Raw genomic sequence first — 25,081 nt, 5'->3', positions numbered from 1 at the left:
GTATTTTACCACAATTAGAAATTTTTTAACAGAAAAAAACTACACTGAAGTGAACTTGAATTCACATATTCCAGTGTTCACTAAAAGGTGCTATTAAGGGACCTAAGGGGTAAACAAAGATTTACCTAGATTACTATCAAAGCTTAATCATGGACATTTCCCAACACGCACAAAGGTAAAGAGAAGAGTAAAAAACTTCTCGGGTGCCCATCACCCCATCATCTGATTTTATTCATCTCTATATAAACCCTCCCCCACGCACTCAGCTCCTCCTCCACTCCAGGTTATTTTAAAGCAAATTCCAGACATGGTATTTCATCCGTCAATATCTCAGTGTCGACAAGCATTTGAAATTATAATATGCATTTATTCTAGGCTGAGTAATTTCACAGGTATGAAGGGTTTGGACTCCTCAGGGTCTGCCAGGTGGGGCCATCTGGTGGCCTCTTCTTTGCCCTCTACCACCGCCAGGGTGACCTGCTCACTGACACTGCTTTCCTGAGAGAGAACGAGGAAGCTCATTCCTCTCTCTTGCTCTCTAAAGAGGGCTGGGGGAAAGACCTTGAGGTCACCTGTAGGACCCCTGCATGTGTCTAAAAGATGGCTGACGTGCTCAGGAGCAGGCTGGAGTGCCGAGACAAGGATGCTTCCTACAGTGAGTGGGAGCCACAGGCCTGACCCCTTAGGTCCTGGTCTTGGGGAGCTCGGCTACCTGGCCGCCCTGGTCCTCTCGCTCACATATCCACCCTGTGGGCACCTCATCTGCCCTTCCATTTATCCATGCCCCAGGCCCTGGCACATGAAAGACCACATGCCTTGGAAGTCTGGAAGTCAGCCCTCTCCCCTGTGTCTTCTGCTCAGTCCCCTGCTTTGTCCCCTTCCTCAGCCCACCGAGTAGATATGCCCGACACAGCCTATCTGGCTTCCATCCCCAGCTCACAGCAGGCTTGACTCAGGCTAAGAGGCTTGTGTCGGCTGCTGCCCAAACCCAAACATTCATCTGGCCCCACCCAGGAGAGCCAGACAGGCTGACGCACACCCTTGCCTGCCTGGCCCGTCCCCACCCTCCAACCAAACCTCCCCAGGGAAGACATTCTCCACCCACTGCTCCACCTCCTCTGAAATCCAGGCCACATACAGATCTTCACGTGATCCTCAAGGTCATTCAAGCAGGAGTTGGTGATATCCCTGTCAGGTCTGACGGCAGGATGAGCACAGGATTGTGTGTGGGCATGGACATCAGGAAGATGGGGCCAGTCCCGAACTCTGCACACAGCGTCGGTTTCAGGGGGCTTACCAGGCTGACGGTGACAAACACCACCTCATCCTTTGTCCCTGGGTTAGTTTACCCACAGGAGCCAGTGGGAAGGTCCACAAACGTACTGAACGGTTTGTTGCAGGTCCATCCATCTGGGCAGCAGATGCTGAGATAGAAAAGCAGAAGGAGAGAGTTTATTGGGGGAACATCTTTGAAAGAAAAGGGAGCAGGATTGGGTAGAGGGCACCACGAGGCAAGACAGACTCCAACAACTCTGTCCAGCGAGGGGCTCCAGACCTAACTGCCGGTTGGAGGATCCCTCATCTGATAAGTATAAGGTCCTTCTACCACCACCATGCTGGCTTCCAGAGAAGAGTGTGACCTCCATCTGAAAGCCTAGCTGGACTCAGAAGATGCTGATAGCGGGACTCTGTCATCCAGGCACACTCCTTGCAGCTGGGCAATGAGTCCTTTCTTGAAGGGGCATGTCACCTTGTCCTACCCAGTCATAGGACAAGCTGTGTGACTGGAGGCCCTGGGCTGCAGGCATAAAACCTTTAGCGGGGAAGCAGTTTAATGGTGGGATCATGGTCTCCTAGACTCTGTCTCCACCTCCAGGAGGTGCAGGATGTGGTTGAACACATGTGTAAACGAGTAGATGAACATACTCCTCAAGAATCAGGTTTTAGTGCAATTCTGGAATTTAGCATTAGGAAACCTGTGCTCAACCTTCAGTCTGTGCCTTTATTAGCTATACGACCTTTAATCTGTTCTAGACCTTGATTTCTTTATTTGTAAAATGAGAGTGATGATGCCTGTTGTAAGACTTAAATGTGGTAACATCTCTGAAAACCTGGTGTAGAATAAAATCATGTGTCTGACATCATCTTACTTATATGAAGCATAGAACATCACCCCATGCAAGATAAGGAACAGGCAGAAAATACACCGGAAATGTTAACACTCAGTGTTTCTGGGTGACTTTTTTTCAGATTTAATTTTGAAATAGTTTTGGTCTTAGAGAAAAATTACAAAAATAATAGAGTTTTCTTATACCCTTGACTTAGCCTCCACCCATGTTAATATCAACCATAACCAAGCACAGTGATGACAACTGAGAAGTTAACAGTGGTTCAGTACTGTAATTTGTGGACTTTATTTGCATTCAACCAGTTTTTCTCCTAACGCCCCCTGTCTGGTTCAGGATCTAGCCCAGCACCCCACAAGGCCTTTAGTTGTCATGTCTTCTTAGTCCCCTCCACTCTGACATTTCTTCAGTCTTACCTTATCTTTCATGACTTCATTCTCTGAAGAGCACTGGTATCATAGAATACCCTCAACTTGTGTTTGTCTGAGGCTGGGCAGCATGGGAAAGAGAACTACCGAGATGTGTGCCATCTCGGCACACATCAGGGGCCAAGATATCAGCGTATTTCCTCTCTGGTGCTAAGATCTTACAAAACTTAAATTCCAGTCACTACCCTTTGATTTCTGAGATACTGTTGTCTGTATAACTTTAAAGCCTTTATTATTGTTCTTGCATGCAGCCAATCTTTAGCTCGATTGACCCACGTATATAACATGGTTTTTGTCCATTCCTTCCTGCATCCATGATCTGCCATATCAGATAATTTTCCTTCTCTCTGCAAAACAGCCTTTAGAATTCCTTTAATGTATTATGGTCTCCTGGTGGCATATTCTCTCAGTTTTTTGTGACAGTGTGTTTATTTAGCATTTCTCCTTAAAGGATAATGTCTCTGTGTATAGAATTCCAAGTTGGCACTAACTTTCTCTTAGTACATCGATGCTATTGTTCAACCATGCAGTTCCATTTTTGCTCTTGAGGAACCAGATACAGTTGAATTTTGTGAATCAGTCAGGTTTTGCTAGAGTATGCTGCAGTAACAAACAGCCCCTGAGTCTCCTTGGTTTGCAACAACAAAGGTTTGTTTCTGGCTTTCTTTCCATGTGCTGCATGAGTTGGCTGCAGTTCCTGGCTGAGACATGCTAGTCTCCTAGCAGAGGGAAAAGAACCATGGCAAAATCCTGTGATGGTTTGTAAAGCTTTTGCTGAGAAGTGGTGGTAGATCTCACTTACCCACACATGTTATTGGCCAAAGCCTGACAATAGGTTGGAAAAATATTAGCCTCCCATGAAGATTGGTGGCAAATACAATTGGCCTTCCATATCCAAGGATTTTGCATCTGTGGATTCAACCAATCATGATATTTCAATCAAACATATTTGAAAAAAATTCCCGGAAGTTCCACAAGCCAAACTTGAATCTGCTTTGTACTCAGCCTGGGTTTTCATGGGAAGGACTGATGCTAAAGCTGAAACTCCAATGCTTGGCCACCTCATGTGAAGAGTTGACTCATTGGAAAAGACCCTGATGCTGGGAGGGATTGGGGGCAGGAGGAGAAGGGGATGACAGAGGATGAGATGGCTGGATGGCATCACCGACTCAATGGACATGAGTTTGAATGAACTCCAGGAGTTGGTGATGGACAGGGAGGCCTGGCGTGCTGCGATTCATGTTGTCGAAGAGTCGGACACGACTGAGCAACTGAACTGAACTGAACTATTTATTTTCATTTACATTGTGTTAAGTACTATAAATAATCTAGAAATGATTTAAAGTATATGGGAGGATGTTTGTAGGTTATATGCAAATACGACACCGTTTCGCATAAGGGAATTGAGCATCCTAGAACCAATCAATGCCCTGTGGATCCTGAGGGGTGACTAATTGGGAACAATAGTGCTATCACACTGTGGCTCCTTTGAAGAGTTCTGTAGCACTTAGGTGTGTTGTTGTTGTTCAGCCAGTCATGTCTGACTCTTTGTGACCCCATGGACTGCAACACACCAGGCTTCCCTGTCCTTCACCATCACCCTGAGCTTGTTCAAATTCATGTCCATTGAGTCAGTGGTGCCATCCAACCATCTCATCTTCTGTCGCCCCCTTCTCCTCCTGTCTTCAATTTTTCCCAGCATCAGGGTCTTTTATAGTGAGTCAGCTCTTGGCATCAGGTGGCCAAAGTACTGGAGCTTCAGCTTCAGCATCAGTCCTTCCAGTGAATATTCAGTGTTGATGTCCTTTATGATTGACTAGTTTGATTTCCTTACAGTCCAAGGGACTCTCAAGAGTCTTCTCCAACACCACACTTTGAAAGCATACGTTCTTCAGCGGTCAGCCTTCTTTATGGTTTGTAAAGCTTTTGCTGCCGACAGTGACTGCAGACATGAAATTAAAAGACCACTACTTCTCAGTAGAAGTTTTACAAACCATCACATGATTTTGCCATGGTTCTTTTTCCCTCTGCTAGGAAATTAGCATGTCTCAGGCAGGAGCTGCAGCCAACTCATGCAGCACATGAAAAGAAAGCTAGAAATAAACCTTTGTTGTCAGAAACCAAAGATATTCAGGGGCTGTTTGTTACCACAGCATACTCTAGCAAAACCTGACTGATTCACAGAATTCAACTATGTCTGGTTCTTCAACAGCAAAAATGAAAACTCTCACATCTGTACATGACTACTGGAAAAACCATAGCTTTGACTATACAGACCTTGGTCAACAAAGTAATGTCTCTGCTTTTTAGTATGCTGTCTATGTTTGTCATAGCTTTTCTTCCAAGAAGCAAGCGTCTTTTAATTTTATGACTGAAGTCACCATCTACAGTGATTTTGGAGTCCAAGAAAATAAAATCTGCCACTGTTTCCATGTTTTTCTGCATCTATTTGCCAGGAAGTGGTGGGACCAGACACCATGATCTTAGTTTTTTTAATGTTGAGTTTCAAGCCAGTTTTTTCACTCTCCTCTTCCACCTTCATCAAGAGGCTCTTTAGTTCCTCTTCACTACGGTACGCTTTAGGTACACCCAGGAAAATATAAATTATGTTAGTTTTTTCAAACAAAAGGGATATAATATACAAGATGAGTTGTTTACACATATTTTTGAAGGCAGCAAGAGCAAAAGAGGATGCTGAGTTTACCCAGATATTAGTAATTACAGGAAGCAGCTGCCGTCCCTTGGCCTAGAAGGATAAAAGGGAAGAGGCAGGGTAGCAGGACCTAGAGGCTCGAAGAAGGACCTGCAGCTGGGCTGGATCGACCATAGGAAGGGCCCTGCTGGCTAGCGCTATTACCTGGGAGGGGGTTTTGTATGACTTATGCTGGGAGCATTGAAAGGAGCTGGAGGCTCCTAAAGTGAAGTGGACAGGAAGGAATCCCTTTCTCCCACGTAAATCTCCTTTTAGTGCCTCCCATTGGCAGAACTGAATAGAAAGTCAGCTGGCAAGGGGGCCTGGGAAATATGGCTTTCAAACCCTCGCCCCTAACATCACAGAGCTTGTTATGGAAGGGTGGGTTAAGACCTGAGAGACAAGAAGTAAATAACCAGCATTATTACCTATTTTCCTCTGGATGTGTTTACCATTTTTCTCTTTGGTATTCTACAGTTTCACTATGATGGATCGAGGCATGGATTTCTTTTTATTTACTCTGATGGGATCCATTTGAGTTCTCAAATCTGTAGATTAATATCTTCTATCCGTTCTGGAATATTCTCAACCCATCTTTTGAATATTGTCTCTGTTCTGGTCTCTCTTTCTTCTTTCCTTCTGGAACTGCAATTAGAAATATGTCAGATCTTATTATAACTTTCTTAGCTTCTGTATTTTCCATCCTTTTGTCTTTCCATACTTCTTTCTGGTTCATTTCTTCTGACCAACCTTCCTGTTCAGCAATGCACTCTTCAGTCATGTCAAATCTGCTGTTAAACCATCCATTCAGTTTATAATTTGAACTTTGAGTTTTTATTTATTCTGTTTTTGCATATGCTATATAATTTTATGGAGTTCCTAGTTCCTTGCTGAAATTTCCAATTTTAGTATTTAATTTCTTAAACATAGTAAATGTAATTTGTTTTATAGTCTGGAGTCCCTCTGGCTCTGTTTCTGTTGATTATTATTTCCAAAGGGTTTTGCTCAAGGGATCTTACTTCCTTCTGTGTCTGGTTATTTTTGTATGTTGAATATTGTGTTTGTGAAATTATTTGTAGAGAATAATTTGATATGAGGTGATTTTGTTATTCACCAAGGAGAATTTTCTGTTGCTCTTGCCAGGTGCCTGGAGGGATTAGCAAACTGAGATCATGTTAGTTCACACTTAGGGCATGATGTTTTCTGGGGCACCTGCATGACTCAGAGGTTGACTACCATTCAGGGAAGGGCAGTTTTGCTTTCAGTTCATTTTTACTTCTGGGGTGCAGTTCTTTGGGGCTGAGCCCAATGTTGAGCTGATTTGTCAGTCCACCACCCTTGGTAGGCCCCTGACTGATTTTTTATTTTATGTTATTTTATTTTATATGCTGGGTCCTCATTGCTGTGCAGTCTTTTCTCTAGTTTCAGTGAGCAGCAGAGCTACTCTCTAGTGGTGGTGAATGGGCTTCTCAATGCAGTGGCTTCTTTTGTTGCAGAGTATGGGCTCTAGGACATGCAGGCTTCAGTAATTGTGGCTTGCCAACTCTGGAGCACAGGCTCAATAGTTGTGATGCATGGGCTTAGTTACTCCAAAGCATGTGGGATCTTCCTGGACCAGGGATCAAACACTTGTCTCCCTTGACAGTCGGATTCTTTACCACTGAGCCACCAGGGAAGCCCCCTGACTCTGATTTTTGTCTCCAGCCATGCAAGGCCACTAGAAGTGAGCTTGGCCTCTCAGCCATTTCTTTGCACTTGGCAAAAGTTTTTGAGGACAACCATAGCATCAAGTATCAGGATCACCTCTTTGGAATCCTGTCCTCTCCAGGACCTTGGCACAGCAGTTCCTCACTATCTTGTTAGCTCCTCGATGCTTTTAAGAGTGAGTGTGTGTGTGTGTGTGTGTGTGTGTGTGTGTGTGTGAATTCCATGGCTGTCTAGTGTTAGGATTCCGGGCTTTCACTGCCTGGGGCCAGGGATCTATCCCTGGTCAGGGAACTAAGATCCTGCAAGCCATACTGTGTTTCCCCACCCCCCCCAAAAAAAGGTGTGTGTGTGAATTTTATGAACATTTGACCAGCTCTTTTAGCTGTCTTCAGCAGGAGGTCGTGTCCAAAATATCTAGACTGCCTTTACTGTAAGAAATGTCCTGGTTTGCTTCTCTCTTTTTTTGGCCTTGCTGCAAGACTTGCAGGATCTTAGTCTTCCAATCAGGGATTGAACCCCATCCCAGCAGCAAAAGTGCTCAGTCCTAACCACTGGACTGCCAGGAAATTCCCCTGGTTGCCTTTTAAACTATTAAACTACCAGTGTGGAGGATACATCAGAGAGTACAAGAGTGGTTTTGGGGAGGCTAGTTATGTTCATCTATGTGGAAGATGCTGTAGGCTTCGACAGGATATTGGGAGTAGAGCTGGAAAGAGGACAGATTTTGAGAGCTACTTTGGATGTTGACATGATGGACTTCGTTTTTTATTGTGTTTGGCATGATTAACTGAATGGGTAATAGATTCCCAGTCTCAGAGATAGTTGTCTGAGAGGAAGAACAATTTGGGAACAGATCAGCAGTTTGGTTTTGGGTATATATATTTGATGAGGCTTTGGGCTGTCCGAGAGAGAATGTTTCATGCTGCTGCTACTGCTAAGTCTCTTCAGTCGTGTCCGACTCTGTGTGACCCCATGGACTGCAGCCTACCAGGCTACTCCGTCCATGGGATTCTCCAGGCAAGAACACTGGAGTGGGTTGCCATTTCCTTCTCCGATGCATGAAAGTGGAAAGTGAAAGTGAAGTCGCTCAGTCGTGTCCAACTCCTAGCGACCCCGTGGACTGCAGCCCACCAGGCTCCTCCATCCATGGGATTCCCCGGGCAACAGTACTGGAGTGGGGTGCCATTGCCTTGACCCGAATGTTCCATGGGCAACTGCATATTTGGGTCTGGAGTTCAGGCAGTGATATATAAAATTGCAAGTCTTCAACAGAAAGACTTTGACCTTTGATCCTGTGGTTTTCTTTAATGGAAATATTTTAAATATAATTTTTGCCAACATTGATTTTTTCTTGGGTTGATAAAACATTTTTTTTTAACAAATTGTATTAAAGCAAATAATTTTGCTGAAAAAGTTTAAATACAGCACAAACTGTTTATTTTTTGCATTTAAAGTTTATTTTTCAAAAATTATTTTATCACTGCTTTTCAATTTAACTTTATTCAATTTAATTTAAAAATAAAATCAGTTTCTCCATGAGTCAGTTTGCATTTCCTCTTGCAACTGTTATTTCTGTGAAGTCCAGACTTCTGGATCAGGTTTTGCAGCTAAGTTCTGTCAAGAAGATTTGAATTTTTCAACCTTTTAAAGCCAAACATTTTGCCAGTGCAGGTTCAGCTGCTGTCAGTTTTATTTGGTGGTATTCAGTGGAAGGGGCTTCCCTGGTAGTTCAGCAGGTAAAGAATCTGCCTGCAACACAGGAGACCTGGCTTCAATCCCTGGGTTGGGAAGATCCCCAGGAGGAGGGCAAGGCAACCCACTCCAGTATTCTTGCCTGGAGAATCCCATGGACAGAGGAGCTTGGCAGGCTACAGTCCCTGAGGTCCCAAAGAGTCGGACACGACTGATGGACTAAGCAAAGCACAGCATTCAGTGGACAAGTGATAGTTTGTCTCTGTTTCTTAGGGAATCCAGGAGAAATTTTTGAGCAGTTATGTGATCGAGAGAAATGGAGAGCAAGATAACAGAATAGTTGAGGAATATCAGGACATGGGGAGAGAGGGAAAGAAAACAGGAGAAAGGACAGAGTGGGGGCAGAAAGAGACGGGGAGGGAGAGATGGAGGATGAGGGGGGCGGGGAGAGGATGCAGGGTACAACAGATCAGAATACCCTTGGGGTTTAAACAGGGAAGGTGAAAAATGCCCTCCTGTCACTCTCTGCATATTACTGAAGCTCTGAGGTTCAGATCCTCTGGAGAGAGAACTGGGTTCAAAGTCAAGGCTGGTGGGACTACCAGATGTGAAAGCAGGTCCAGGAGGATGAGGAGCCGGCAAGACCCGCACGCAGAGAGAGAGAGAGAGAGAGAGAAAGCTGGCGCGGACTCCACCTGTCCACTGGGTTCAGCGAGGAGCAGGTCCCGCCCGGGTCTGGCTGCACCCAGGTGCGCATGCGCTGCCCTGCCCGCCAGAGCAGCGGGTTGGGGAGGTGCGGTGATCGTGGAGAGTCTCAGTGATAGGGAACCCCGCTCAGCTGACCTGATGGAAAGACGTGGGGCCGGGAGTGCTTTGTTGTGCTGCAGGGAGAGGCCCCTGGGAGTACGGGGTCTGCCTGTTCCTCAACTCCAGGGGCTTCGGATCTCCTGACTGTTCCTGAGCCCAGCCTGAGGGGTCAGCCTGCAGAGACTGGACTGAAGCAAGGAAGCAGGAGCGCGCGCCTCCGGGATTCTACCTGCTCTTTGATCCAGGCTGGTGGCGCGGGTCTGCGTTCATAAGGCTGAGCTGTCCTCACCAGGCCGGCCCCTAGGTGCTGCTGCCCTGCCCTGAGCCACCTGGGACACTCCCCACGATGGTTAGTTCTTCATCTAGTGCTCTCAGTTCCATAGCCCATAATCTGCAAGATGACCAGGTCTAGCGAATAAAACACAGCACTCCTAGGGAAATTGGAAATTCAGGTAAACAGTGAGTTATCTGTTATACCACTTTTTAATATGAAAACAATAATTTGTTACTCTGAAACATTGAAATTTAACTGGGGGTTTCAGTGTTTTGTCTGACAGCCTTAGCCCTGGCCCAGCTCTCCTCTCCTTTCCATCCTCACCCCGACTCAAGCCCACCTGAACTACTGTAGCCCCCTCCAATCCTCTGCAGCTGCTTCTACTCCTGCCCCTCCCTGGGCCTTGTTCCACACCAGTCTCCAGCTTACAAGGCCAACACACATCTCTGATCTTGCCACCTAAAATTCTGCCCCAGAGACTGCAAACTCAAAACCCATAAACAGGTTTGGTGGTGGTGGTGGTGGTGTTTTCCATCAGAACGTTTCACTATAAAGACTGGATTTCTGGCTTCTCTTTTTTTTAAAGGTGACTACAGCAGCCTGAGCCCAGATTTCAAACTTTGGCTCCATCACAGGGAGCTAAGAGTGCCTTTCCATTTTAGAAAGGCCCTAGTCTGCACATCCCCCGAGTCTTCTGGGCCACATTCATCTCCTTAACCTGCCCTTGTTCCACCTCAGCTTTTGACCACTGGCCTGCTAAGGTCAGATACCTCAGCTTGACATTCAAGACTTTTCCAACTCAGGGGACATGTCCTCTATCCCACCTTCTTTCTCTGTCCACTCCTTTTCTTACCTTCTTCTCCCCATGGTTGGCTCCTTAGCATATCCCATAATTCTGGCCACACTGTGCCTGCATCTCTCTGCCTAACAGGTGGTCCTCCTTCCTGTGGTCACATCCTGCTCATTCATCCAGGCCCAGGCCACAGGGACAGCCTCCCTGAGACTTTGTGTCATCTCTGCTTTAAAGGGTGCTCTCTGCTTGTCTTCTCTGGCCATCTAGGAAACCATTTATGTTCATTACAGGCTTCTTTCTCAGTACACACACACACACACATCCCCATGGTTAAGCATCCACTCTGTAGATGCCAGGGAAACAAAAGAAAAATGACCTTCGAGAGCTCCCAGGTGAGTGTGATGGGCTCACGGGCAGGGCTGAGAACAGATCCTCCTACAGATGAAACATTCAGCGGCTTCTAACTTGAAAGAGGAATTTTCCAGCCTGAAGAAACCACCAGGAAACTCAGGAAACTAAGTCTAAGGGGGTGGCCCATCTGGAGCCCTTCGGAACACCTTCCTGTCGAAGTGGGGAGGTGCTGGGAGGGAGTGGAGCCAGATGTGAGCTCAAAAACCAAGCTCAAGATTTGACTCTAGCATAAGTAATTGAAGACCAATGAGCTTTTAAAGCAAATAAATTAGGTAATGATTTACTAGAGTTATTAGAATGTGAAACCCATGAGGGGCAGGGATTCTGGTCTGTTTCACTTTTCAGAAGGCTGGTCATTACTGAATAAATAATGCATGAATGAGTGAATGAATGGATGTGTTGCACAAAGGTTACTCTGGCAGCAGTGAGAGGACCAACAGGAGTGGGCGAGTCCTGGAAGAGAAGTCAGGAGGTGTGGGAATACAGGGTCCCAGGTGAGGGTCTGCATAGAGAGCGGGGACTGAGTGAAGGGCTGGTGAGACCACCTCTAAGATGACTTATCGCTTTACTCCGATGGTTGGGCCCTCACATTTGCAGTAACTCTGCACGGTGTCTGGCCCAGAGTGGCTGCTCAAGAACCATTTGTTGAACTTTCAGCAAAAGAATTTTCTAGGTCTACCCAAAGATGGGACCACCTGCCCTTCACTCTAGCAGTATTGTGGCTGGTCTGGGATTTCCTCCTCCAAAAACTGGTCATCCTTACAGTGTTTCTTCCCAGTTTACTTAGAGCATTTGCAGACATTGCCTCATCTGATCCTTATCACAATCCTGAGACGTAGGAGCCATTAGCTCCATTTCACAGATGCAGAGACAGAGGCAAGAGAGGCTGTGTGACTTCACCAGGGCAAAACGTGGGAGAGGTGGAATTCAGTCCCAGGTTTGCCAGTGTGCACGTCCAGGCTTCTTTCATCATTTAGGTAGAAAGATGTGAGTAGCAAATGTGAAAAGGCACAAGACAGCCTGTGGATTCAGTGCTAGGCTTAACTTGCTCAGTTATGTCCAACTCTTTGCAATCGTCTGGACTGTAGCCCTCCAGGCTCTTCTGTCCATTGATTCTCCAGGGAAGAATACTTGAGTGGGTAGCCATTTCCTTCTCCAGGGGATCTTCCTGACCCAGGGGGTGAACCCGAGTCTCCTGCATTGCATGCAAATTCCTTACCGTCTGAACCACCAGGAAAGCCCCTATGGATTCAGTGCTAAGTGGGTATTAATAGTCACAGTTTGTGTTCATTGAATGCTTCCTGTGTGCCCGGTACTGCTCCAAGCAGGTAACACATGTCACTCATTTATTCCTCAAACGCTCTTTGCATTGGGTCTGTCATTCTCCCCATATTACAGATGTGGCAAAGTATAAGAGGCAGATAAGGGCTCACACTGCCAGGAAAGGCCTTAGGAAGTGGTAAGCCTGTGGGTGGCGGAGGAGGAAGGCATTCTTGGAGGGAGGCCTGGCTTGAGTAAAAAAGGTGTGGAGGATTGGACAGAAGAGAGCAGACTTCTATCAGAAGAGGAGGGGAGGCTGAGGGAGCTTGTTAATATGGCCTGTCTGCTCTCCAGAAGAAAGCAGACCTGCCTGATTGAGGTCTGGCCACAGTAGGGCCTAGGACAGGGACCGGGGTGATGGGCATGCCCTCCACAGTGATGAGGAGGACACAGGAGAGGTAGAGATGGCTGCTGGTCAGGATACTACAGACCCAGTCCTGATGAGGGATGTTGAAATAGTAGACATTGAGAAAGAGGGAGAATGCTTTCCCAAGGAAAGGTGGATGGGATAGGTCAGCAGCCACCTCTGAGTGTCACATGCAGTTTTAGGTGGCACATTTTTAGATGCCTGTAGACCAAACATTGGCCTTCCCTGGTGGTGCAATGGTAAAGAACCTGCCTGCCAATGCAGGAGACACAGTTTCAATCCCCAGGTCAGGAAGATTCCCTAGAGAAGGAAATGGCAACCCACTCCCAGGGATTTCCCAGGATTCTTGCCTGGGAAATCCCATGGACAGAAGAGCCTCACGGGCTACAGTCCATGGTGTTGCAAAAGTGTTAGACATGACTTAGCAACTACAGACAGAAATTGCATACTGGTGCCCATGGGTTTTTGTTTTGCCTGCACAGTATTGACACGTACAGTATTTTGTTTTAATTAATTACCAATTTTAAAAAATCAGGACATTTCAAATACAAATCCAGATTTCCTATTTCTCTTGGAAATTGAGAGATCTGGCAAAACTGGGGCCGCACTTCTGAGTGGTGACAACTGGCTGAAACGGAAATGGTTGTTTCCAATAACCAGGGCAGCCACTCTCTTTGCTGCAGTCGCCACCACTCCCTATTGTGCTCCACCCATCGCACCCACTGATGTCACTGGCTTTTGGTGCCCATAAGCACTGTCTGCAACACCTGATTTGGATAAACTGGAGCATGTCTGGAGGAGAGGCCAGACCAGTTAGTGACTTGAAATATGTAATAGGAAGACTAGCTGGAGTGATGGGGGATGTTTACCCTCTGGAGTCGTGATGATAGCCTTAATGCTCAAAGGACTAAGATACAGACAGAGGAGGGAAGTCTGTCCTGTGACAACCCAGAAAAAAATTGGGAACAGTGAAAACCTATCTGTGGGAAGCACGGGGAGGCAATTTTCAGCTCAACCTAAGGCTGCTTTTCAACATCATAACTGTTTCAAGATGTAACGGGCAATGTCCGGAAGTGACCAACTCCCTGGTGTGGAGGTGGATCAGGCTGAGCCTGGGCAACAGTTTGGCCCCGGCCGTTCAGAGGGAATCCAAGTGTTGTGTGGGCAGCTGAATCGCATGCCCTTCATGGTTTCTTCAGCCCTTCAGGGCTAGATTCTGTGCCCATAGGCTGGATGCCAAGGTGAGGGAGAGGGAAGAGCTAAACTGGTTCCTGTGTGGCTGGTCTGGAAGCCTGAATGCAGCGGCTGCTGCTGCTGCTGGGAGAAGTGGGGAATTTAAGATGCAGTTGAGTGGCAGGAGAGGCAGGATCGTATGTTTTCTGTGGTGCAGCATGAAAGTCTTTGGGTCAGACCTGTTGGATCCGTAAGAGAGGCATGTTGGATGACCTCCAGGGACCCTGCCTGCTGAGGCCACCTGATGCCCTGATGGGAACCTGGACAGTCAGGCTCTGTCCAAGAGGGACAGGGTAGGGGGTGGAATGCCTGGTGTGGGGGGCTCCTGGAGACAGCTGCTGTAAATGTACTTCCTAAACGGGAAAGGGAGCTGTGATGTTGTGATTTAAAAATGATAAATATATATTTAGTCTTCTTGCTTCCGGCACAGAGCTCCTTGGAAAACCCTTGAAATTTCCTCAGTGATAAGAGCAACCTAAGGTGTCTTTAATTATGTTAATGAGGTGACTTTTGGACCCACTTAAAAATGAGGACTGTGGTGTTGGAGAAGACTCTTGAGAGTCCCTTGGACTGCAAGGAGATCAAACCAGTGATTCCTAAATGAAATCAACCCTAAATATTCACTGGAAGGACTGATGCTGAAGCTGAAACTCCAATACTTTGGCCACCTGATGCAAAGAGTGGACTCACTGGAAAAGACCCTGATGCTGGGAAAGATTGAGGGCAGTAGGAGAAGGGGATGACAGAGGACAAGATGGTTGGATGGCATCACCGACTCAATGGACGTGACTTTGAGCAAACTCTGGGAGATAATGAAGGACAGGGAAGCCTGGAGTACTGCAGGCCATGGGGTCACAAAGAGTCTTACATGACTGAGCGACTGAAAAACAACAACAAAAGGATGAGGACTGTTTGCCTGGAGAATCAACCAGGTGATTAGAGGCTTGGAACTTTCAGTCTCACACTTTCAGTCTCACCCCCTGATCTCTGGAAGGGGGAGAGGGATTGGAGGTTCAATCAGTTGCACTGGTCAGTGATTTCATCCATCATGCCTTAATAGTGAAGCCTCCATAAAACCCAGAAGGGTAGAGTTTGGAGAGCTCCTGGGCTGGTGAACACTTGGAGACTGGGGACAGTGTCCTGCTCAGAGACAGTGTGAAAGCCCCAAGCTCCTTCCCCATACTTTGCTCTGTGCATCTCTTCTATCTGGCTGTTCCTGAGTTAAATCCTTTTCAAACCTAATAAATGTTTTTTCTGAGTTCTGTGAGCCATAATCAAACCCAAGGAGAGGATCTTGGGACTCTCTGATATAGCCAGAAGTGAAACCAAGCACCTCCAAAACCAAATTCTCCTGCTGAGTTTATGATTAACTTTTCTCTCCAAAACTTGATTCCCATTCTTGTCCCACCCCTGATTCTGATAGTGAAAGCTCAACTTCTCTGTGCACTGATGCCAAATCAAATCTCAGAGACAGAGTTTTGGGTGAAGTAGAAAAGGATAGCTTTACTGCTTTGCCTGGCAAAGGGGGACATAGCAGGCTAATGCCCTCAAGACCAAGTGTCCCAACTTGAGGAAGATAGTGACAAGTTTTATAGTAAAAGTAGGGTGTGATCAGCTCGTGAACATTCTTCTGATGGGCTGGTGGTGAGATAAGTGGGAGTCAACATCATCAACTTTCAGGTCCAACTGTCTGGGGTCCACATACTTGTGGGCAGCATAACATCATTAATCATTAACTTCTCCCACCTGGAGGGGGTTTCAGTATCTGCAAAATAGCTCAAAGATATTATGTATCCATTGATGGGGAAACAGGACCTTGCCCAAAGGCTGCTCTTGACTGTTTGTCCCTGGTCTCCCATTCCCTCCCTTCCCTAATTAAAAACTGCTTGAATCTGCTCATTGGAACTCAGGGAAGGTCATGAAGGCTGAATGAAAACTGTTTCCTATAATCAAAGAAATGGGGGATACAGAAAGACCTTGTGCCCAGGAGCCCCACTGGGACCTGCAGGGTATCACTTCCTTCAGGGTTGAGTAGGATCAAAGAAAAGGTAGGATCAAAACTAAGCAGGACCCTCCAGGGTACAAAAATCACTCTGTTCCTCTGTTTCTTATTTGTAGAAAAAGGCTTTGGTCTCCTTAGGTTTCCCTGAGTTCCAAAGAACAGACTCAAACAGTTACTAATTAGGGAAGTGAGAGAATGCAGAAACAAAGGAAAAACTGTCAAACAAGAAAAGTAAACATAGCTAAAACAACTGTTCAGCCCCAAAGCATAGTCCTAGCTCCTCTTCAAAGGATATACATAACAAACTGACACATATCTTTGACTGTTCTGCAGAAACTAAGACCACCACCAACACCCACCCACACACACACACCCAGGTGGAAGGATGGGACCATCTGCTGACCCCAGACTGGTTGGAACCAGAAGATTGATGATGAAGATTCTGGAAACATCACCTTGTTACCTCATCACCAACCAATCAGAAGAAAGTCCGTGAACTGATACCTTCTTCAGTGCAGCTTTACATCTTCTCAGAAAGAACACTAAATAAGTCAGGGGTACATTTTTCAAGGTTTTTTAAAAAGCCGGACCAGCACGTACACAAGAAGTCAGTATGGCCTTAGCATCTGGAAAGGGAGTCTTAGCGTTGAAGGCATACCAGAATTGACGTCCCAGAACGGGAGGCATTTAATCTTTATTTTTAACATGAACAATTCTTTATTTCTGGTCAATGTGCCCCTTTCTTTAATAGTTAAAGCAGATGTACAATGTATGTTTGATAAGCCACAAACAGGTTGTTCCAGTTAGCATAAAATTCAAGTTAACTCATGTATAAGCCAGCATGACTTCCTCATACCTCAATATGTGAGCATTTCTTTTGTCAATTGCATGGTGATGTGGGGGGAAAAAAAAAAAACCCACATGTTGGAATCAGGGTGCAGAATCAAAGGAGCATATACTTCTCTGAGTTCACCTTTTTGTTACAGGAAGGGGGACCCCTTTCAGGGCCTGAGAGTGGGCTCTTGTCTAACACTTGGAAATGAATGGTCTGAGAAGACACGCATGTTGACAAGAGACTTTATTGTGAAAGAGTGCCTGGGAGAGAGCAGCAGGGTAAGTGAACCCAGGAGCACTGCTCTGCCACGTGACTCACAGTCTTGGGTTTTATGGTGTTGGGGTTAGTTTCCAGGTTGTCTCTGGCCAGATGTTTTGACTTGGGGTCCTTCCTGGTGGCACATGCAGAACAGAACCAGAATTTCCCATATCACAAGGCAGAATGGTCATCACAAGTCATAGCACAGAACACAAAGTATAAAACAAATAGGCAAAGCTATCCTAATCACACTCCCTTAAAGACAAGATTGCAGTCTCTAAGAAAATCTTCTACTTCCATGGTCACAGGACTTTAGATCCAAACACTGACAGAGTAAATTGAAATATCTCGGGTCTTCAAAGATTTCAAAGGAAGGAAAGGAGGCCAGGTTAACTAAGAGGGAAAGGACAAGGGGCCAAAGGGTGGCTTTACAGATGTCTCCTGCTGCCTGCAGATGCTCAGGCATTATGGAACTTTTCCCTGGGCTTCCAGAAAAGGAGGACAGGAAGTTGGCCCAACCAGAAACTAGAAACCAGGTGCCAAACACTAGACGGGAATTCAAGTTTTCTGCCCTCTGGAAGAGATCAGGCTCCAACCCTCAGATCAGGCTGAGGCCCTTCAACCAGACTCCTGTGTCCGGAACCAGAATAGAAGAAAAAAGGGTAGGATAGGAGGGGTTGAAAAGAGCAAAGGGAGAGGGAAGAAGGGGAAAGAGATCAACAAAGTCTCTTGTTCCTTACCCAGTCACGTCACTCTGGCCTGCTGTCTGTGTAAGAAGAAGAGACAAAAGGATCCCAGTTGTGGCTGCTGGGCCTAGTCCATCAGCAGGCGAACTGGTCCCCAAGCACCCTGAGTGGTCAGGATGTCAGTCATAACAAAGAAGAGGTCCCACTTGAGTTGCCATTTGTTGCAGGAAGGGGCCTTGAGTGGACTCTTGTCCAACACTTGGAAATGAATTGTCTGAGGAGACACACGGGCTGACAAAGCAAGAGACTTTACCAAGACAAGACATATGGATGGAGAGGAGGAGGGTAACGGAACCGAGGAGAACTGCTCTGCTGTGTGGCTTGCAGTCTCAGGTTTTATGGTAATGGGGTTAGTTTCCAGGTTGTCTCTGACCAATCGTTCCTACTCAGGGTCCTTCCTGGAGATGTGTGTATTACTCAACCAAGATGGATTTCAGCGAGAATTCTGGGAGGTTGGTAGGACATAAGGACTGACATCTCCTCTCGTTTCTTCCTCCCTCCTTCTGACCGTCCCTGAATTCTTCCAGTTAGTGGTAGTTTGGTAGTTCCGCATCCGACCTCCTAAGATAACTCATGCAGGTGGTTACTATAGGCCTGGCCAGGGCAGGCAGTTTTGATCAGTGCTTGCCTAATGTTTTTATATAGTTTTGATTTCTTAATCATGAAAATATTTTACATATTCAAAAAGCAAAGTTAAACAGAAAAAAACATTTTTTTAAAGAAGCAAACCTTAAACAGAAAGCAGATAGAAATTACAGCCAATTACATATAACCAACCACACTCGCTTATGTAACTTTAAATCCAATAATGGGACATTTTCTAAGACTAAAAAGAAGTGACCAGAACCCTGATCTTTGCTTGGGAGGCTTGTTGAAAGGAGGAATTGGGGGTGGTGTCTCTGAAAGGGTTCTCTATCTGTGTAGGATACCGATATCTGGGTAGATATTATCTTGTGATTTTAAAGGAATGTTATTTGCTTGAGCTCTCTAGGACTGTTTACAGCAAAGCAAACGTTTTAATAAGTGGATGCACACCAAATGACATAGCATCTAGGGTTGCCTCAGGTTGTGAAAACAGCGCCTACCCCACCTCCACCCCCAAGGCGGTTGCAGGTGCCTGAGTGGAAAGCACCCCCTGCAGGACAATATTTGCGGAGCTCTTGTCTCCCCAACACCCTCTTGTGTGTATTATTTAGGTTGGTGCAAAAGTAATTGTGGTTTTGAATCATTGAAATTTGCCGTTTGATATTGGAATATGTTATTTTTTAAAGTTTATTTATTTTTTATTGAAGGATAATTGCTTTACAGAATTTTGTTGTTTTTCTGTCAAACCTCAATGTAAATCAGCCATAGGTATACATATATCCCCTCCCTCCTGAACCCCCCTCCCATTTCCCTTCCCATCCCACCTCTCCAGGTTTACACAGAGCCCCTCTTTGAGTTTCCTGAGCCATACAGTAAATTCCCGTCAGCCATTGATTTTACACATGATAATGTAAGTTTCCATGTTTCTCTTTGCATACATCTCACCCTCTCCTCCCCTCTCCCCATGTCCATAAGTCTATTCTCTATGTCTGTTTTTCCATTGCTGCCCTGTAAATAAATTCTTCAGTACCATTCTTCTAGATTCCGTATATATGCATGAGAATACTATATTTATCTTTCTCTTTCTGACTTACTTCACTCTGTATAATAGGTTCTGGGTTCATCTACCTCATTAGAACTGACTCAAAGGCGTTCCTTTTTAAAGCTGAGTAATATTCCATTGTGTATATGTATCACAACTTTATCCATTCATTTATCGATGGATATCTAGGTTGCTTTCATGTTCTAGCTATTGTAAATAGTGCTGCAATGAACAATGGAATACACGTGTCTTTTTCAATTTTGTTTTCCTCAGGGTGGGAAATGCCTAGGAGTGGGAGTGCTGGGTCGTATGGTGGTTTTATTCTTAGTTTTTTAAGGAATCTCCATACTATCTTCCATAGTGGCTGTATCAATTTACATTCCCACCAACAGTGCAAGAGTGTTCCCTTTTTTCCACACCCTCTCCAGTATTTATTGTTTGTAGACTTTTTGATGATGGCCATTCTGACCAATGTGAGGTGATATCTCATTGTAGTTTTGATTTGCATTTCTCTAACAATGAGCAATATTGAGCATCTTTTTATGTGTGTATTAACCATCTGTATGTCTTCTTTGGAGAAATGTCTGTTTGGGTCTTTTTCCCACTTTTTGATTGGGTTATTTGTTTTTCTGGTATTGAGTTGTATGAGCTACTTGTATATTTTGGAAATTAATCCTTTGTCAGTTGTTTCATTTGCTATTGTTTTCTCCCATTCTGAGGGTTGTCTTTTCACCTTGCTTATAATTTCCTTTGCTGTGCAAAAGCTTTTAAGTTTAATCAGGTCCCACTTGTTTACTTTTGCTTTTATTTCCATTACTCTAGGAGGTGGGTCATAGAAGATCTTGCTTTGATTTATGTCATTGAGTATTCTGCCTATGTTTTCCTCTAAGAGTTTTATAGTTTTATAGTTTCTGGTCTTACATTTAGGTCTTTAATCCATTTTGAGTTTATCTTTGTGTATGGTGTTAGGAAGTGCTCTAATTTCATTCTTTTACATGTAGCTGTCTAGTTTTCCCAGCACCATTTATTGAAAAGGCTGTCTTTGCCCCATTGTATATTCTTACCTCCTTTGTCAAAAATAAGGTACCCATAGGTACATGGGTTTATTTCTGGGCTTTCTGTCTTGTTCCATTGGTCTATATTTCTGTTCTTGTGCCTGTACCATACTGTCTTGATGACTGTAGTTTTGTAGTATAATCTGAAGTCAGGAAGGTTTATTCCTCTAGCTCCATTCTTCTTTCTCAGACTGCTTTGGCTATTCGGGGTCTTTTGTGTTTCCATATGAACTGTGAAATTTTTTGTTCTAGTTCTGTGAAAAATGTCATTGGTAATTTGATAGGGATCACACTGAATCTATAGATTGTGTTTGGTAATATAATCATTTCCACAATATTGATTCTTCCTACCCAGGGACATGGAATAGCTCTCCATCTGTTTACGGCATCTTTGATTTCTTTCATTAGTGTCTTATAATTTTCTGTGTACAGTTCTTTTGTCTCCTTAGGTAAGTTTATTCCTAGATATTTAATTCTTTTTGTTGCAGTGGTGAATGGGATTGATTCCTTAATTTCTCTTTCTGATTTTCCATTGTTAGTATATAGAAATGCAAGTGATTTCTGTGTATTGATTTTGTATCCTGCAACTTTGCTGAATTCACTGATTAGCTCTAGTGATTTTCTGATACTATATTTAGGGTTTTCTATGTACAGTATCATGTCATCTGCAAACAGTGAGAGCTTTATTTCTTTTCCAATCTGGATTCCTTTTATTTCTTTTTTCTTCTCTGATTGCTATAGCTAGGACTTCCAGAACTATGTTGAATAATAGTGGTGAAAGTGGACACCCTTGTCTTATTCCTGATCTTAGGGGGAATGGTTTCAGTTTTTCACCATTGAGAATAATGTTTTAGTTCAGTTCAGTTCAGTTCAGTCACTCAGTCGTGTCTGACTCTTTGTGACCCCATGAACAGCAGCACACCAGGCCTCTCTGTCCATCCCCAACTCCCAGAGTCCACCCAAACCCATGTCCATTGAGTCGGTGATGCCATCCAACCATCTCATCCTCTGTCGTCCCCTTCTCCTCCTGCCCTCAAACTTTCCCAGCATCAAGGTCTTTTCAGATGAGTCAGCTCTTTGCATTAGGTGGCCAAAGTATTGGAGTTTCAACTTCAACATCAGTCCTTCCAATGAACACCCAGGACTGATCTCCTTTAGGATGGACTGGTTGGATCTCCTTGCAGTCCAAGGGACTCTCAAGAGTCTTCTCCAACACCACAGTTCAAAAGCATCAATTCTTCGGTGCTCAGCTTTCTTTATAGTCCAGCTCTCACATCCATACATGACCACTGGAAAAACCATAGCCTTGACTAGACGGATTTTTGTTGACAAAATAATGTCTCTGCTTTTTAATATGCTGTCTAGGTTGGTCATAACTTTCCTTCCAAGGAGTAAGCGTCTTTTCATTTCATGGTTGCAGTCACCATCTGCAGTGATTTTGGAGCCCAAAAAAATAAAGTCAGCCATTGTTTCCACTGTTTCCCCATCTATTTGCCATAAAGTGATGGGACCGGATGCCATGATCTTCATTTTCTGAATGTTGAGCTTTAAGCCAACTTTTTCACTCTCCTCTTTCACTTTCATCAAGAGGCTCTTTAGTTCTTCTTCACTTTCTGCCATAAGGATGGTATCATCTGCATTTCTGAGGTTATTGATATTTCTCCTGGCAATCTTGATTCCAGCTTGTGCTTCCTCCAGCCCAGCGTTTCTCATGATGTACTCTGCATAGAAGTTAAATAAGCAGGGTGACAATATACAGCCTTGACGTACTCCTTTTCCTATTTGGAACCAGTCTGTTGTTCCATGTCCAGTTCTAACTGTTGCTTCCTGACCTGCATACAGGTTTCTCAAGAGGCAGGTCAGGTGGCCTGGTATTCCCATCTCTTTCAGAATTTTCCACAGTTTATTGTGATCCACACAGTCAAAGGCTTTGGCATAGTCAGTAAAGCAAAATTAGATGTTTTTCTGGAACTCTCTTGCTTTTTCGATGATCCAGCGGCTGTTGGCAATTTGATCTCTGGTTCCTCTGCCTTTTCTAAAACTAGCTTGAATATCTGGAAGTTCATAGTTCACGTATTGGCTTATCATATATGGCCTTTGCTATGTTGAGGTAGGTTCCTTCTATGCCCATTTTTTGAAGAGTTTTAATCATAAATGGGTGCTGAATTTTGTCGAAGGCTTTTTCTGCATCTATTGAGATTGTCATGTGGTTTTTATCTTTCAATTTGTTAGTATGATATATCACATTGATTGATTTGTATATATCGAAGAATCCTTATATCCCTGGAATAAACCCAACTTGATCATGGTGTATGAGCTATTTGATGTGTTGCTGAATTCTGTTTGCTAAAATTTTGTTGAGAATTTTTGCATCTATGTTCATCAGTGATATTGGCCTTTTAGTTTTCTTTTTTTGTGTTGTCTTTGTCTGGTTTTGGATCAGGGTGATGGTGGCCTTGCAGAATGAGTTTGGAAGTGTTCCTTTCTCTGAAATTTTTTGAAAGAGTTTTAGAAGGATTAGGCATTAGGTTTTCTCTAAAAGTTTGATAGAATTCTCCTGTGAAGTGATCTGGCCCTGGAATTTTGTTTTTTGGGAGATTTTTTGATCACAGCTTCAATTTCAGGGCTTGTAATTGGGTTGTTCATAATTTCTATTTCTTCCTGGTTCATTCTGGGAAGATTGTACTTTTCTAAGAATCTGTCCATTTCTTCCAGGTTATCCATTTTATTGCCATATTGTTGTTCATAATAGTCTCTTATAATCCTGTGTATTTCTGCATTGTCTGTTGTAACCTCTCCTTTTTCATTTCTAATTTTGTTGGTTTGATTCTTCTCTCTTTTTTTCATGGTGAGTCTGGCTAAAGGTTTGTCAATTTTGTTATCTTCTCAAAGAACCAGTTTTTAGTTTTATTAATCTTTACTACTGTTTCTTTCATTTCTTTCTATGAGCACCTTTATGATTTCTTTCCTTCTAATAATTTTGGGGTTTTTTTTGTTCTTTTTCCTGTTGTTTTAGGTATAAAGTTAGATTGTCTGATGTTTTTCTTGTTTCTTGAGGTAGGATTGTATTGCCATAAACTTCCCTCTTAGAACTGCTTTTGCTGCAACCATAGTTGTCGTGTTTTCATTGTCATTTGTTTCTAGAAATTTTTTTATTTCCCTTTTTATTTCTTCAGTAACCTGTTGGTTATTTAGAAACTCATTGTTTAATCTCCATGTGTTTGTGTTTCTTACAGTTTTTTTCTTGTAGTTGATATCTAGTCTCTTAGCATTGTGCTTGGAGAAGATGCTTGATACAATATCAATTTTATTAAATTTACTGAGGTTTGATTTGTGACCCAAGATGTGGTCTATCCTGGAGAATGTTCCATGTGCACTTGAGAAGAAGGTGTCTTCTGCATTTGTATGGAATGTCCTGAAGATATCAATGAGACCCATCTCATCTAATGTATCATTTAAGACCTTGTGTTTCCTTATTAATTTTTCTGTTTTGATGATCTGTCCATTGCTGTAAGTGGGGTATTAAAGTCTCCTACTATTATTATGTTCCTGTCAATTTCTCCTTTTATGTCTATTGAGGTGCTCCTATGTTTGATGCATCAGATCAGATCAGTCGCTCAGTCGTGTCCGACTCTCATAGATATCTATAATTGTTATGTCTTCCTCTTGGATTGATCCTTTGATCATTATGTAGTGTCCTTCCTTATCTCTTAAAATATTCTTTACTTTAAAGTCTATTTTGTCTGATATGAGGATTGCTACTCCAGCTTTCTTTTGCTTTCCATTTGCATGGAATATACTTTTCCAACCTCTCACTTTCAGTCTGTATGTGTCTTTAGGTCTGAAGTGGGTTTCTTGTAGACAGCATATAAATGGGTCTTGATTTTGTATCCATTTAGCCAGTCTGTGCCTTTTGGTTGGATCATTTAATCCATTTACATTTAAAGTAAGTATTGATATATATATGTTCCTTTTGCCATTTTCTTAGTTGTTTGGGGTTGCTTTTGTAGATCTTTTTCCTTCTCTTGTATTTCTTGACTATATAAGTGCCTTTAACATTTGTTGTAAAGCTGCTTTTGTGGTACAGAATTCTCTTAACTTCTGCTTGTCTGAAAAGCTTTTTATTTCTCCATCAATTGTGAATGAGATCCTCGTTGGGTACAGTAATCTTGGTTGTAGATTTTTCCTTTTCAGCACCTTAAATATATCCTGCCATTCCCTTCTGGCGTGCAGAGTTTCTGCTGAAAAATTAGCTGTTAAACGTATGGGGTTTCCCTTGTATGTTACTTGTTGCTTTTCCCTTGCTGCTTTTAATATTCTTTCTCTGTGTTTAGTCTTTATTAGTTTGATTAGTATGTGTCTTGGCGTGTTTCTCCTTATGTTTATCCTGTATGGGACTCTTTGTGCCTCTTGGATTTGATTGATTATTTTCTTTTCCATGTTGGGGAAATTTTCAACTATAATCTCTTCAAAAAATTTCTCATACCCTTTCTTTTTATCTTCCTCTTCTGGGGCCCCTATAATTCAAGTGTTGGTGTGTTTGATATGTCCCAGAGGTCCCTGAGACTATCCTCAATTCTTTTCATTCTTTTTACTTTATTCTGCTCTTCAAAAGTTATTTCTACCATTTTATCTTCCAGCTCACTGATTCGTTCTTCTGCTTCAGATATTCTGCTATTGATTCCTTTCAGAGTACTTTTAATTTCAG

The 25,081-nt window shown here is 43.8% G+C and overlaps 1 long non-coding RNA gene across 5 annotated transcripts in view; it reads left to right on the top strand.

Annotated features, from left to right (window-relative positions):
• LOC147369105 (uncharacterized) overlaps window positions 1-25,081 on the top strand; it is a 70,127-nt gene that overhangs the window by 11,055 nt on the left and 33,991 nt on the right. For all 5 annotated transcript variants that reach the window (XR_015167264.1, XR_015167261.1, XR_015167263.1 and 2 more), the window contains exon 2: window positions 16,839-16,965. This is a non-coding gene — a long non-coding RNA (uncharacterized LOC147369105). The remainder of the gene's footprint in view (window positions 1-16,838; window positions 16,966-25,081) is intronic.

This window comes from Bos grunniens, chromosome 7, assembly GCF_055505025.1.
Source record: "Bos grunniens cultivar Pamir isolate PY7600 chromosome 7, Bosgru_T2T1.0, whole genome shotgun sequence".
NCBI lineage: Eukaryota > Metazoa > Chordata > Mammalia > Artiodactyla > Bovidae > Bos > Bos grunniens.
Note: the sequence above shows the minus strand (reverse complement) of the source record. Positions and strands in the feature narration are given on the sequence as shown.